Source organism: Onychostoma macrolepis, chromosome 15 (genome assembly GCF_012432095.1).
Source record: "Onychostoma macrolepis isolate SWU-2019 chromosome 15, ASM1243209v1, whole genome shotgun sequence".
Lineage (NCBI taxonomy): Eukaryota > Metazoa > Chordata > Actinopteri > Cypriniformes > Cyprinidae > Onychostoma > Onychostoma macrolepis.
In genome coordinates this window covers 29,677,808-29,691,288 of record NC_081169.1, presented here as the reverse complement: position 1 = coordinate 29,691,288, position 13,481 = coordinate 29,677,808, and the positions used below count along the sequence as shown (strand labels likewise).

Here is a 13,481-nt window from a genome sequence, read left to right as displayed (position 1 = left end):
AAAATGATAGAAAGAACAATAAAACAACAGAATGACAAAAACTATAGAAAGAAGGAACAAAAAAATCATAGAATGAACAAATGACTAAAGAATGACAGAAATCGAAAGAAAGGATGATAAAATGATACCATGACAATATGATAGATAGATAGATAGATAGATAGATAGATAGATAGATAGATAGATAGATAGATAGATAGATAGATAGATAGATAGATAGATGAACTGATACAACAATGAAATGATAGAACGACAGACAGAGAGATGAATAGATCGATGTATGGTTCATTTCGCAGATTTCCTCTTTGTACGAGGGTTTGTGTAATGACTTCTGAAGGACAAATTAATGAGCTATTAGTATGCAGTAACAATTACAGATCTCACTAATTAAGAATTGACATAATTAATCTGTGTGCGAGTTCAGACACTGAAGTCAGATCGTCAAAAACACTGATCTCATCACACAATTACACTATCATATTACACACACGCACACACACACACACACACACACACACACGCAGGTTGTGTTTCCATGTTTTTATGGGTTTATTCCATGGGCGTAATGGTTTTTATACTGTACAAACTGTATTTTCTATCACCCTATACCAACCCTACACTTAAACCTACCACTTACAGGAAACTTTGCATATTTAGATTTTCAAAAACTCACTGACACACACCCCCTTGACACAAACATATGCACACACATTTCGGTTCCATACACACACACACACACACTTGCACTTACACCCGCTGTACACACACACTTGCACATGCATACATATGCACACACAAACACCCACACAGACACAAACACACACACATTTGGGTTCCATACACTCACACACTCACACATGCACACACTTGCACTCACACCCGCTGTACACACACACTTGCACATGCATACATATGCACACACACACACACACACACACACACACACACACACACACACACACACACACACACACACACATATTTGGGTTCCATACACTCACACATGCACACACACACACACACACACACACGTGCACAGCTGTAGGGAACACTGTCTGTCGAGCTGCAGTGATAAGACGTGGCCCGAGTCTCTGTTTCTGAACGCTGCTGCAGATAACGCCTTATAAAGCATCTGTCACTCTGAAGTGTTTGCCCGGAGCCGGACCAGCAGCGACACACAGACACACACTTCACACACACACACTGGGATAATTGGCTCTTTGCTTGTAGATTTAAACTTGGAGTCCAGAGCAGAAATGTCAGGCTTCAGGCCTGCAAGCAAAGTGGCCAAAGTTGTATAATGCCTGATCTCTGCTCACACTTCTGTGTCGTTTGAGACGTTCTGGATGTTAATTATAATCTGGAGAGACGCCAATCTCTGCCTCCAGCAGAGGTATATATCACCACATGTTCTCACAACATGCGTTATGTAGCTGACTAAAAATAATATTTATTATATACCGTTTAGGGGTCAGTACAATTTTTAAATGCTTTTAAAAGTGAAAAATAAAAGCCTTATGTTGTTCAATATGGAAGCTTGTTTCAGCCACAGAATAAAAACAATAGGTAAAGGCTTAAAAAAAAAAGGAATTGTGATACAAACTGAGAATTCTGACTTTTTTCTCACAAATGCATTTACATTTAACAATTCTGAGTTTATATCTCACAATAATTTGCTAATCAACTTTTATAATCCTGATTTTTCTTTCAGTTGATAGTTTAAATCTCACACTTTTATCCACACAGTATTTAGACCCCCTTCACTTTTTTTTTCAATTTTATGTTGCAGCCTGATACTACATTTGCTTAAATAATTCTTATTAATCTACACTCCGTACCTCATAATGACAACAGCATTTTAGAAATGTCTGTAAATTTATTTAAAAAAAAAAAAAAAAACCTGAAAGGTCACATAAGTATTCAGACCCTTTACTCAGCATGAGGCTGCTACTTGCACACTTTACTTTTGGGATGCTACTCTGCAGTGATGAGCAGAGCTGGTTTCCTTCGAACATGATGCTTAGACTTGAGGTTCATCAGAGAGAATCCTGTTTCTCAGAGTCTGACGGTCCTTTAGGTGCTGTTTTGCAAATTCCAAGTGTTTTTTCATGCGTCTTCACTGAGGATAGGATTGTGTTTGGCCACAACATCATAAAGCCCAGATCAGTGGAGTGTTGCAGTGATGTTTGTCCTTCTGTAGGTTTCTCCCATCGGCATATAAGATCATGGAGCTTAACTAGAGTGACCATCAGGATTTTGGTCACCAATCTAGACAAGGCACTTCTCCATCAATTGCTCAGTTTGGCTGAGAGACCAGCTCTTGGAAGAGTCCGGGTTGTGCCAAACTCCTTCCATTTGAGGATTACAGACGCCACTGGACTCGGGAACCTTCAGTACAGCAGAAATGGTTCTGTAGCCTTTCCCAGATCTGTGCCTTGATACAATCCTGTCTCTGAGCTCTGCAGGCAGCTCCTCTGACCTCACAGCTTGGCTTTTGCTCTGATATGCATCATCAGCTGTGAGGCCTTTTATAGAGAGGTGTGTGCTTTTCCAAATCATGTCCAATCAATTTAATTTACCAATCAAGGTGTAGAAACATCTCAGCAATGATCTAGAGCAGGGTGCCCAACCCTGTTCCTGGAGATCTACCTTCCTGCAGAGTTCAACTCCAACCCTGATCAAACACACCTGTCTGTAATTATCACGTGCTCCTTCAGATCCTAATTAGTTGGTTCAGTTGTGTTTGATCAGGGTTGGAGCTGAACTCTGAGGAAGGTAGATCTCCAGGAACAGGGCTGGTTACACCTGATCTAGAGAAATGAGCTAAATTTTAAGCGTCGTTGCAAAGGGTCTGAATACTTATGTAAATGTGATATTTCAGTTTTTTCTTTTGAACAAATTTAGAGACATTTTTAAAATTCTGTTTTCACTTTGTTATTATGAGGTACGGAGTGCAGATTAATGAGAAAACTTAAACAATTGTAGTATCAAAATTAAAAAAAAGGGGGGGTCTGAATACTTTCTGAATGCACTGTATATACAGTATATTTATATATAGGCTATATATCAATCTCACAATTCAGACTTTTCTTTTATTTTCATTGCAAGTAAACCTCTCACAATTCTGATTTACGAGAAAAAATAAAATAAAAATCTGAATTGTGAGATAAAAAGTCGCAATTAACTTTTCTTTTATCCCGTGGTGAGAACAAGCTTTCATAAGGAAGCTACTGAAGGAATTTGTTTGTGATGTTCCTATAGTCTGTAAGTCACTTTGAATAAACATCTCTGCTAAATGAATAAATGTCAATGTGAGGAACATAAAGACGTGTTCTCACTCAACAAACAGCAGCAAACTTCTAACAGTTGTCGGGTCAGCGTGTTGATCCTGCTGGTGTTTGTTGTGTTTGTTTTCACAGGCTGAGCGTGTTCTGCTGGCGTTTGACGGGTCATGGGATGTTTGAGCAGTCTGCTGTGAATTTCCAACAAACTGACTTGATCTGGAAAGTACGATTCCCTGCCAACTCCATAGAAATGGAAGCAAATGCTTCTCCACCAAATATTTCTCCACCCACACAAAGATACTAGTAGAAGTAAAGCTATCTAAGCTGCCGTCCTGCAAAGAAGTATTTTTTAGAAGCTAAATGGAGTATGATAAGGCTTTTTTCAGATAATATTTCTTATATAACGAAAGAATATATTCTCATTGACAAATGCCTTTTTATACAGACATTCCTGCATTTGACAGATGCTTTTATCCAAAGTGACTTCCACTGCATTCACGGTTTACATTTGTAAACCACAACATATATTTGTAGCAATAGCCAACAATACAGTGTATGGGTCAAAATTATGGATTTTTCTTTTATGCCAAAAATCATTAGGATATTAAGTAAAAATCATGTTCCATGAAGATATTTTGTAAATTTCTTACCGTAAATATATCAAAACTTCATTTTTGATTAGTAATATGCATTGCTAAGAACTTCATTTGGACAACTTTAAAGGCGATTTTCTCTATATTTAGATTTTTTTTTTTTTGCACCCTCAGATTCCAGATTTTCAAATAGTTGTATCTCAGCCAAATATCGTCCTTCAAGCTAAATGAATCATAGGAATGCTTTTCTTCTATAAGAATGAATCTTACACAATTAAATTGCATTAGATTAATTCTTAAAATAATAAGAAGAAAAAAACAGTGGGGTAAGAAAAATAGTTTTATTATCTTCAAATTAATTGATTTTCTTTTATTTTTACTGGAAAATACTGATTGATAAAATTATTATTTTTTTTGGTAGTGTTATTCATTTACAAAATGCAAATCTCATTTTGATTAATTTTTCTGCTTGACCTTTTCTTCCTTTCTCCAAATTGGCGTGCCGTAAAATAAAAAATTGCAGTAAAAAAAAAAAAAAAAAATGTGCAGTGTGCTACTCAATAGAAAATGACATTTTATGCCTGTGAACAGATTCATTTGTGTTCCTGAATCACAGTAATATGATTTATTTCCATTAGGCCTCCGTCCAATATGGTCCAGAGTTTCCTCCCTTTGTTTACGGAGATAAATTGCTTGATTTGGGATTGTGGAGGGGTCGGCTCGTAAAAAAGATGAAGCTTGCAAATAGATGTCAGCGGGCGTTACACGAAGCAATCAAGGTGCAATTGCAGAGCATCTGATAACGGCTGAGAGAGGGATACGAAATTTATCCTCATGCCAAATCTAAAGGCTGATTGCCTGAACAACAGCTACATGAGAGACGCTTCACTTTCAAATCTGTTGTGACATGGAGAGAAATGTCTCGTACTTCACTGACTTCATTGGTAACTTCATTGCAAACGCTGATATTGTGAGTTATTTCTACTGGTAAAAATGACTTTTATTGGTGTAACCCAATTCAGTCATGTTGAGTTCATCATATTAAATGATTAATTTGAATAAAAGCTGATATCACATCAAGTATGTTCAGTTATCTGACTACATATACACTACTGTTTGGGGAGTTTTGAAAGAAATTAATACTTTTATTTATCAAGCATGCTTTCAATTGATCAAAAGTGACCGTGATAATGTTACAAAAGATTTCTATTTCAAATTTTTTTTTTTTTAAACTTTCTATTCATCTAAAAATGAATAATTCGTTTTTATTTGGGATTTAGGATTCTGTACAACATAAACTGCATGCTGGCTTTAAATTTATTTGCCTTTTTTCACACAAAAATATATCCATACAAAAATATATAATGTTGTTAAAAGGTTTGGGATTAGTAAAAAATTTATTGTTAAAGAAATTAATACTATTTTCAGCAAGGATGCTTCAGCAAGTTCATCAGTAAACACATTTATTATGTTACTAAATATTTCTATTGCAAATAAATGCTGTTATTTTGAACTTTCTGTTCATCAAAGAATCCTAAAAAATAAAATGCATCACGGTTTTCACAAAAATATTGTGCAGCACAACTGTTTTCAACATAATAATAATCAGAAGTGTTTGTTGAGCAGCAAATCAGCATATTACAATGATTTCTGAAGATCATGTGACTGAAGACTGCAGTAATGATGCTGAAAATACAGCTGCGCATCACAGAAATAAATTACAGTTTAACAGATATTCACATAGAAAACAGCTATTTTAAATTTTAAAAATTTCTAAAAAAAATTGTACTGTATATTTGATTAAATAAATGCAGCCTTGGTGAGCAGAAGATACTTTTTTCAAAAAACACATAAAAAAAAATCGTAATTATTCCAAACTTCCAGCAGTGTATGACGCATGAAGTGCCTTTCAAACAGTAAAAACAAAGAAATAAACTCTCCGGCACGAGGTCTCAGAATAAGTGATGATGATAATCACAAGAAAGGTGACATTACAAGCTCTAGCGTCAAACGGAAGGAAAGTAGAGGGGAAGAAAAAGAGCAAGTGAAATTGCCTGCATTAGCATGCAGCGGAACATCTGGAGGTTTCCTGTTTCTAATCAGTCTTCCTGTCGGATGCAGATATAAGTGGAAGAGAAGAGCTCTGTCTCTCTCAGGTATAAAGAGGGAATCGCTGGCTGTTGTGTGCTCAGTATCAGCAAACGCAGATGCTTTCCTCTCACAGCTCCTTTGATGTCTTCTTGAAGACTGTACTGAGGCTGTGCAAGATGGCATACTTATATGACACATGCACAAAATTCTTGCGAGACTTGTGATTTTTTTACTTCTCTTCGCAACAGTGCATTTGGCTTTATGAGTTTCTGGTTTCATACTGATTCAAGGGCTAATGGCTCAAGCTGAGATGTTCCTCCATCAAAGGCTGCATTGATCGGTTTACACAGCTGTATACGGAAAACACACATCGCTGCAGGAAAAAGCAAATTCGCAGCTCCTTTACACAAAAGCTGCTTTTATGACCGATTAAATAACACAAAACATGCTTCTAGAAGGTTTCAGTTAAAACCATAAATAGATTTGCTGTCTGATGCCATAGTATTTTAACAGAAAATACTATTTTAGCCTTTGTACTTAAAAATGTAGTGTTTTATTCAGTGTGTTACTTGATGTTTCTTCGTAATTTCTGACTTTTTTCAGTGTAGAAATATATCTGTTTTTGAGGACGAAAAAAACTAAAACATTGATCTGAAAAACTTAAATGTATTTAATTTAATTAATTAATTTAATTTATTTAACAACCTTTATTTATTGCAAACAAATAAATCAAATACTTTTTTTTTTTTCAAAGAAAAATACTATTTCAGTCTTTGTTTTATTCAAAGTGTTACTTGCCATTTCTTTGCAATTATTTGGCAAATTTACTGCAGCTTCTAAATTAAAATTGTTTTTACAATATTTTTTTGTTTTGTTTTCCAGTGTAGAAATACATCTACTTTTGAAGCTTTAAAAAAGCCCAGGAGCCAAAACAATGATCTAAAAAAAACAAAAAACCTTACAATGAAAATAATTTTTTGTTAAAATACCATCCAACAACTGCTGCATGCACTGAAATAAATAAATAACTAAGTAAATAAGTAAATAAATTCAATTTTCAATAAAATAAAGATTATTGGAGTATGTTTTACAAGAAAATACTTTATTTTTCTACTTCAAAATTTCACATTTTATTCTATGTGTTACTTGCAGTTTCCTTGTAATTATTTGTGAATTTTACTACCAGTTTCTGAGTAAAAAAAATAGTTTCTACACAAATTTTCTTTCTTTTTTCGTTAAGTGTAGAAATACTGAGTTTTAAATACTTGTAAAATGTACTTGCAATTTCTGAGTGAAAATTGTTTCTAACTTTTTTTTTCAGTGCAGAAATATATCTACATTCTGGAGCTTTAAAAAAAAAAAACAGAAACCAAAACACTGATCTGAAGAACCTATAGTTTAATGAAAAATACATTTTTAAATCTCCAAACAACCATATATAGCAACTCCATAATCCTATACAGTCACAATGTACTTCAGAAATGCATTAATTTTGATCTTTTTTAAAAAAGAATATATGAGAGTCTGGCTGTGCTTTAATTAACAGATTTAAGTGCCAAAGAAACTTGGCAACAGCAGAACTTTTCGGCTCTCAGGGCCACACGACAGTTTCTTTAAACTTTTACATTCATCCTCTTTCATTGCCAAATTACATGGGAAGTCTTAGATATGCCGAGGAATGAAGATGTGACCCTGAGAACACACGAGCGTAATTGAATTCTGTTCTTTGAGACTCACAACACCGGAGCGCTCAATAGCAAATCACGAGCAGATTTTCACATGGCCTTAAAACCCCTCAAGAACTTTATAAGGACGAATCAGGCAGCAGGTGTTTCACTGGTTCTCTCAGTTTGTGCTTTATTTGTGCCAGAACAAGACGGATCTGAATCTGGCACCTACGGAATTGGACCGGGCACCTATTTTAGTGAATTTCCAATCTAATACACCTCGGAAAGACATGTATACTCTAACTTACACATGTTTTATGAAAAATCAAACACAGCAATAATAATGTTCTCAGTAACTTGCAATATATTTGTAAAAATGATACATATTAGCTGTTTCTCCTACTGATAAATAAAACACTAAAATGCCATTTTAAGTGAATTCAGTCATCACAACAGTAATGAAAAATGGATATGAATTTTGAGATTTGCTGCTAAAGTGTTTAAAAATAACTTTTAATGAGCATAAGATGATAGCAGATGTAATTCAAATGTGAAAATAGTTTAAATGAGCATGCAAAATGAAATATTTAAATGTTGACCAATGCCAGTAAATTTAAAAATGTCTAATATTGACCAATAATCAACATGGTATTGATATAGTGTGCATCCAAAGTCACTATACAAACCAATAATTCCAAAATGTGCTAGTAAATAGAAATAAATAATCATAAAAAGTAGGAACATATAACATTTGCCATCTCTTTGACTCTGATTCACAAGCTCTTTTGCTCTTTTGTTTGTTGTTTGCACGTCAGTTTTTCTGATCAACTATACAGGGAACTCAGTCAAGTTGGTACATTACTATATTATTAAAGGTTAAAACTAATAAAAAATCATTGCATTCAACTGCCATTCATTTTTAGATATAATATTCACAGCTCGAGTAAAAACTAGCTGTATATAAATATTTAAACTCCACATTAGCAGTTTAATTATATAATACAGTATGTTGTATGTTTTTACTGCAATTCATTGTTGAAATATAAACATTTAATTTTCTTCATGCCATATTTATTCAAATATACAATAAATGAGACAAAATATGTAATATACTGTATATATTTATCAAAACGCTCCTCTTTACAGTTATTTTTTACTAGCTAACTAATGAGTTTATGGTCATTGAATAGCTTTCCTGACCTAAATGCAGTGTTTTATTGTTTAACTAATTTAGTGAAACATGATTCATTTTTAATAAGTTGTTTTGATTCTTTCAACACCACCTGATGTTCTTTCATGTTTATTTCATGCTAATACTATAGCAAACACAAAGAGATGATTGGTTCACAGCTACAGGCAATGAAACATTAAAGAGCGTTTAAATTGAACGAATTTGAAAGCTGTGATTGTGTTTCATATCAAAAGTAAAAAAAAAAAAAAAATTATTGTTGATTATTGTTTGAAAGGCAAATAAAGTTTAGTGGAGATTTGTCAACAGCATTGACTAAAAAGAATGATCTTGGGATTTAAGAATCGATATCGGTTCATCAAAATGAAGATTGATTAAAATCATGAAAATTGATAATGTCAGCCATGCATTTAAAAACCATTGAGTTAAAGAGTCATTCCTTTAATTAGAAGAGGTCATCCACGAACCTTATAAAGTGAGTCTAATGTGAAAGTCTGAAGATCTAATGTCTTGCAGTGTTAAATGTGTGTATTAGTCAAGAGATAAATAACCGTTTCAGGCGAGTCAATGTCTCTGCACACCAGAAGCAGAAAATACACTAAAGATCCGGAAAACACACGATCAAAACATTAGCTCTGTGGTTGGATTTGCCTCCTGCCATTGAATAAATGAACGATAAAAACCCGACAAACTAATGAATAACTCGCGCTGTCTTCAAGTCCTCCTGGGAAGATCCCATTTACAAGTTTAGAGTTTTTAATGATGATTTTGCTATATTTGTCAACAAACGGCGAACGCAGAAGCTTGAGTGCTACTACTACAAGATAAAGAGTGTGTAAGAGTAATGCTTTTATGCATTTCATCATCACTACTGATCAAAAGATCATTTAAAAGAAATCTATTCTGCTCACCAAGGCTGCATTTATTTGATTAAAAATACAGTAAAAATTGTGAAATATTATTACAATTTAAAATAGCTGTTTTCTAAGTGAATATACAGTAAATTGTAATTTATTGCTGTGATCAAAGTTGAATTTTAAGCATCGTTACTCCAGTCTTCAGTGTCACATGATCCTTCAGAAATCATTATAATATGTGACCCTGGACCACAAAACCAGCCTTAAGTGTCAATTTTTCAAAATTGAGATTTATACATAATCTGAAAGCTAATAAATAAGCTTTCCATTGATGTATGGTTTGTTAGGATCGGACAATATTTGTCTGAGATACAACTATTTGAAAATCTGGAATCTGAGGGTGCCAAAAAAATCTAAATATTGAGAAAATCGCATTTAAAGTTGTCCAAATGAAGTTCTTAGCAATGCATATTACTAATCAAAAATGAAGTTTTGATATATTTATGGTAAGAAATTTACAAAATATCTTCATGGAACATAATCTTTATTTAATATCCTAATTATTTTTGGCATAAAATCGATAATTTTGACCCATACAATATATTTTTGGCTATTGCTACAAATATACCTGTGCTGCTTATGACTGCTTTTGTGGTTCAATGTCACATATGCTAATTTGCTGCTCAAGAAAAAATTTCTGATTATTATCAATGCTGATCACAGCAATCAATTACATTTTACAATATATTCACATAGAAAACTGATATTTTAAACTGTAATAATATTTCACATTTTAATCAAATAAATGCAGCCTTTGGTGAGCAGAAGTTCATTAAAAATCTTGGGAAATGCAGTTATCATACAAGCCCAGGCGATCTATAATACTTGGAAAGACCAACAGCAATTGCCTTCCACCATGATTCTTTAATTGACACGCCAATGTGAAAAGTCAGGGCTCATGGCAAAAAAACACTGGTAATTACTGTATGTCACTGTGTTGGCGTTTAGCTCTCATCTCATATCATTCTGAAGACAGAATCAGATCTGTTCAACACGTTCAGCCCAAACAGAGACTTCAGCATCTGTTAAACTGCACTGAATTCGTTCAGTGAGAAAGAGAGAGAGAGAAACCACAGATGGAAAGGACATACACTGAACAGTTGAGATTGTGACAAGACAGATCAATCAATAGCTTCATTAGCTTTGCCATCTCAGAGCGACAGCTTTAAGGCTTTTATCTCACAAAAAGCAATTAGATCAACAAAACCGAAGCTCCAAACCGTTGTACGGCCACGTGTTGGGCAGGTATGCACTTTAATGTGCCCGTCTACCAGCAGGTAAGATCAGGAATTCTCTTTTTTCTCCTAAATCTGGCACCAGATCGATAAGTTGATTGATTCTACCAGCAACCTGAGAAAAGACGATTTCCTCGTTTTGCTCCGGTTGAAAACCCACTGTCAGTTTCCACCAGAGAAACATGTTGGAGAATTTTTGAGAACAGATTCATGAGTTAATGAATGCTCTGGTCTGGAATTGACAGATAAAACATTTTAATAGTTGAATAGTGCGGATTTGGAAGTACCAATATTTTAGCACTCACCATTGAATCTGAAATCAAGATGAAAACTTGTGAAATCAGGCGTCAAATATTGTGGCTATTAGTCCATGTCTATTAGCTCAGAAGCCATTTATATACTAATTGACCAAATTTCAGAAAAAGCATAATGGACCAACATATTTATGACTCATCCTACAATGTAAAAAGTGAAAGTTGACTTAACTTAAAAAAAATTGAGGAAACCCGTTGCCTTAAAATTAAGTACATAAAAAAAAAAAAAAAAAAAAATGATGTGAACTTGACAATTCAATTAACTTATTTTTTTTAATTATCATTTACTTAAAAATTTTTACGGCAATGGGTTTACTCAATTTTTTTAAGTTAAGTCAACTTTCACTTTTTACAGTGTACACTATGGATATTTGTATCCAATCAAAAACACTCTAGAATGACAAAGCCCCTCCCTATTATACTGCAAACAAAGAAAATAGTGTTTATATAGAATGCTTATTCGTTTAGTTTAATTCAATAGTTTATATAGAATGTTTATTCATAACATGTGAGCCAGAACGTTAGCCAAAGTTCTAAGAATGTTCACTGTTAGCTGGTCCAAATGTTACACTTCATCATTGTATGAGACGCTTGCTTTTCCACACATTAGTTCTCAATGATTAATGAATCAGTATATGATGAACATATCAGATAATTCATGCACTATCAAAGCCTCTGATCCACTAAACATTGAGACACTAGTTCAGACTCAATTTCCTGTTACACAATTATATGGTTTCGCATTAAAACACCACATTTATCAACAACAACAAAAAAAATTGCAGTACACACCAAGTTTATTATGCATCTGTTAAAAAGTACAGTGTTATCTTGAAATATGCTTGCATCCTCCATTTCTAGCAGCTTGAGAGACTGAGAAAAACATTTCTGCCAAGCAAACATTGAGACAATGCACAATGGGAATTTTAGTGCACTGGAGAAAAATCTTAGAAACAGCCAATTCCCTGAGCCAGTAATGACTGTTAGTACAACCACATGACCATATACGTGCAATGTAAAAGCCTGAAGATCCAAAATGCACTGAAATAAAACAAAACAAAACACTTGCAACGTGTCATGTAAAAAGAACTAAATAATTCAGAAAATAATAGAACATATAACTGCACCTCTTAACAAGCCACAGATAGCCTAGAGTTTAGTGCAGAATGCTAAATAACTAACATTTATTTTTTTTCTACTCAGTTCAAAACATGCATAAAACAACTTATTTTTCTAATTTTATATGGTTTGTGAAAAAGAATGAGACAAATAAAATATTAGTTTTTTACCGGACGGATATCTGCACAGTTAGGTCCGTTCCCATCACCTAATTTTCGACGACTGCACAACACAGTATAATTTAAATTTTTCACGGTATATATATATATATATATATATATATATATATATATATTATTATTTTTTTTTTTATTAAAATAAAATAAATACATATTGATGTTACGCAACTTATATGAATGCGAATGTTTATTTTATTTAATATATATCTATGTATGTTTGTTAAATTTATATTTCTGACCCTGCAGCACAAAAGCAGTCATAAGCAGCACAGGTATATTTGTAGCAATAGCCAACAATACATTGTATGGGTCAAAATTATTGATTTTTTTTAATGCCAAAAATCATTAGGATATTAAGTAAAGATCATGTTCCATGAAGATATTTTGTAAATTTCCTACTGTAAATATATCAAAACTTAATTTTTGATTAGTAATATGCATTGCTAAGAACTTCATTTGAACAACTTTAAAGGCGATTTTCTCAATATTTAGATTTTTTTGCACCCTCAGATTCCAGATTTTCAAATAGTTGTATCTCAGCCAAATATTGTCATATCATAACAAACCATACATAAATGGAAGGATTATATATTCAGCTTTCACATGATGGATAAATCACAGTTTCAAAAAATTTACCCTTATGACTGGTTTTGTGGTCCAGGGTTATATTATGATTTTTATTATTATTATTAGTAGTAGTAGTAATATTGCTGTTATACATAAAATTTAAATAAGTAGTAATATTAATATTATATTAAATATGAATAGTCATTTTTATTTTAAGGTTAGGCTATATATAGTACATAATATAAAAAATAATATTTATTTATTTTATTTTTTAAAAATTGTATTATTATTTCTAAGACCTCCCAGCCATTCATTTTTGATGTCCA

At 33.2% G+C, this 13,481-nt stretch overlaps 1 long non-coding RNA gene across 1 annotated transcript; it reads left to right on the top strand.

Moving 5' to 3' along the window:
* Positions 1 to 2,759: 2,759 nt before the first annotated feature.
* On the top strand, positions 2,760 to 4,936 carry LOC131520951 (uncharacterized). Its single transcript, XR_009266163.1, has 3 exons — positions 2,760 to 2,849; positions 3,420 to 3,507; positions 4,516 to 4,936. It is a non-coding gene; the product is annotated as an uncharacterized LOC131520951 (long non-coding RNA).
* The last annotated feature ends 8,545 nt before the right edge of the window (positions 4,937 to 13,481 follow it).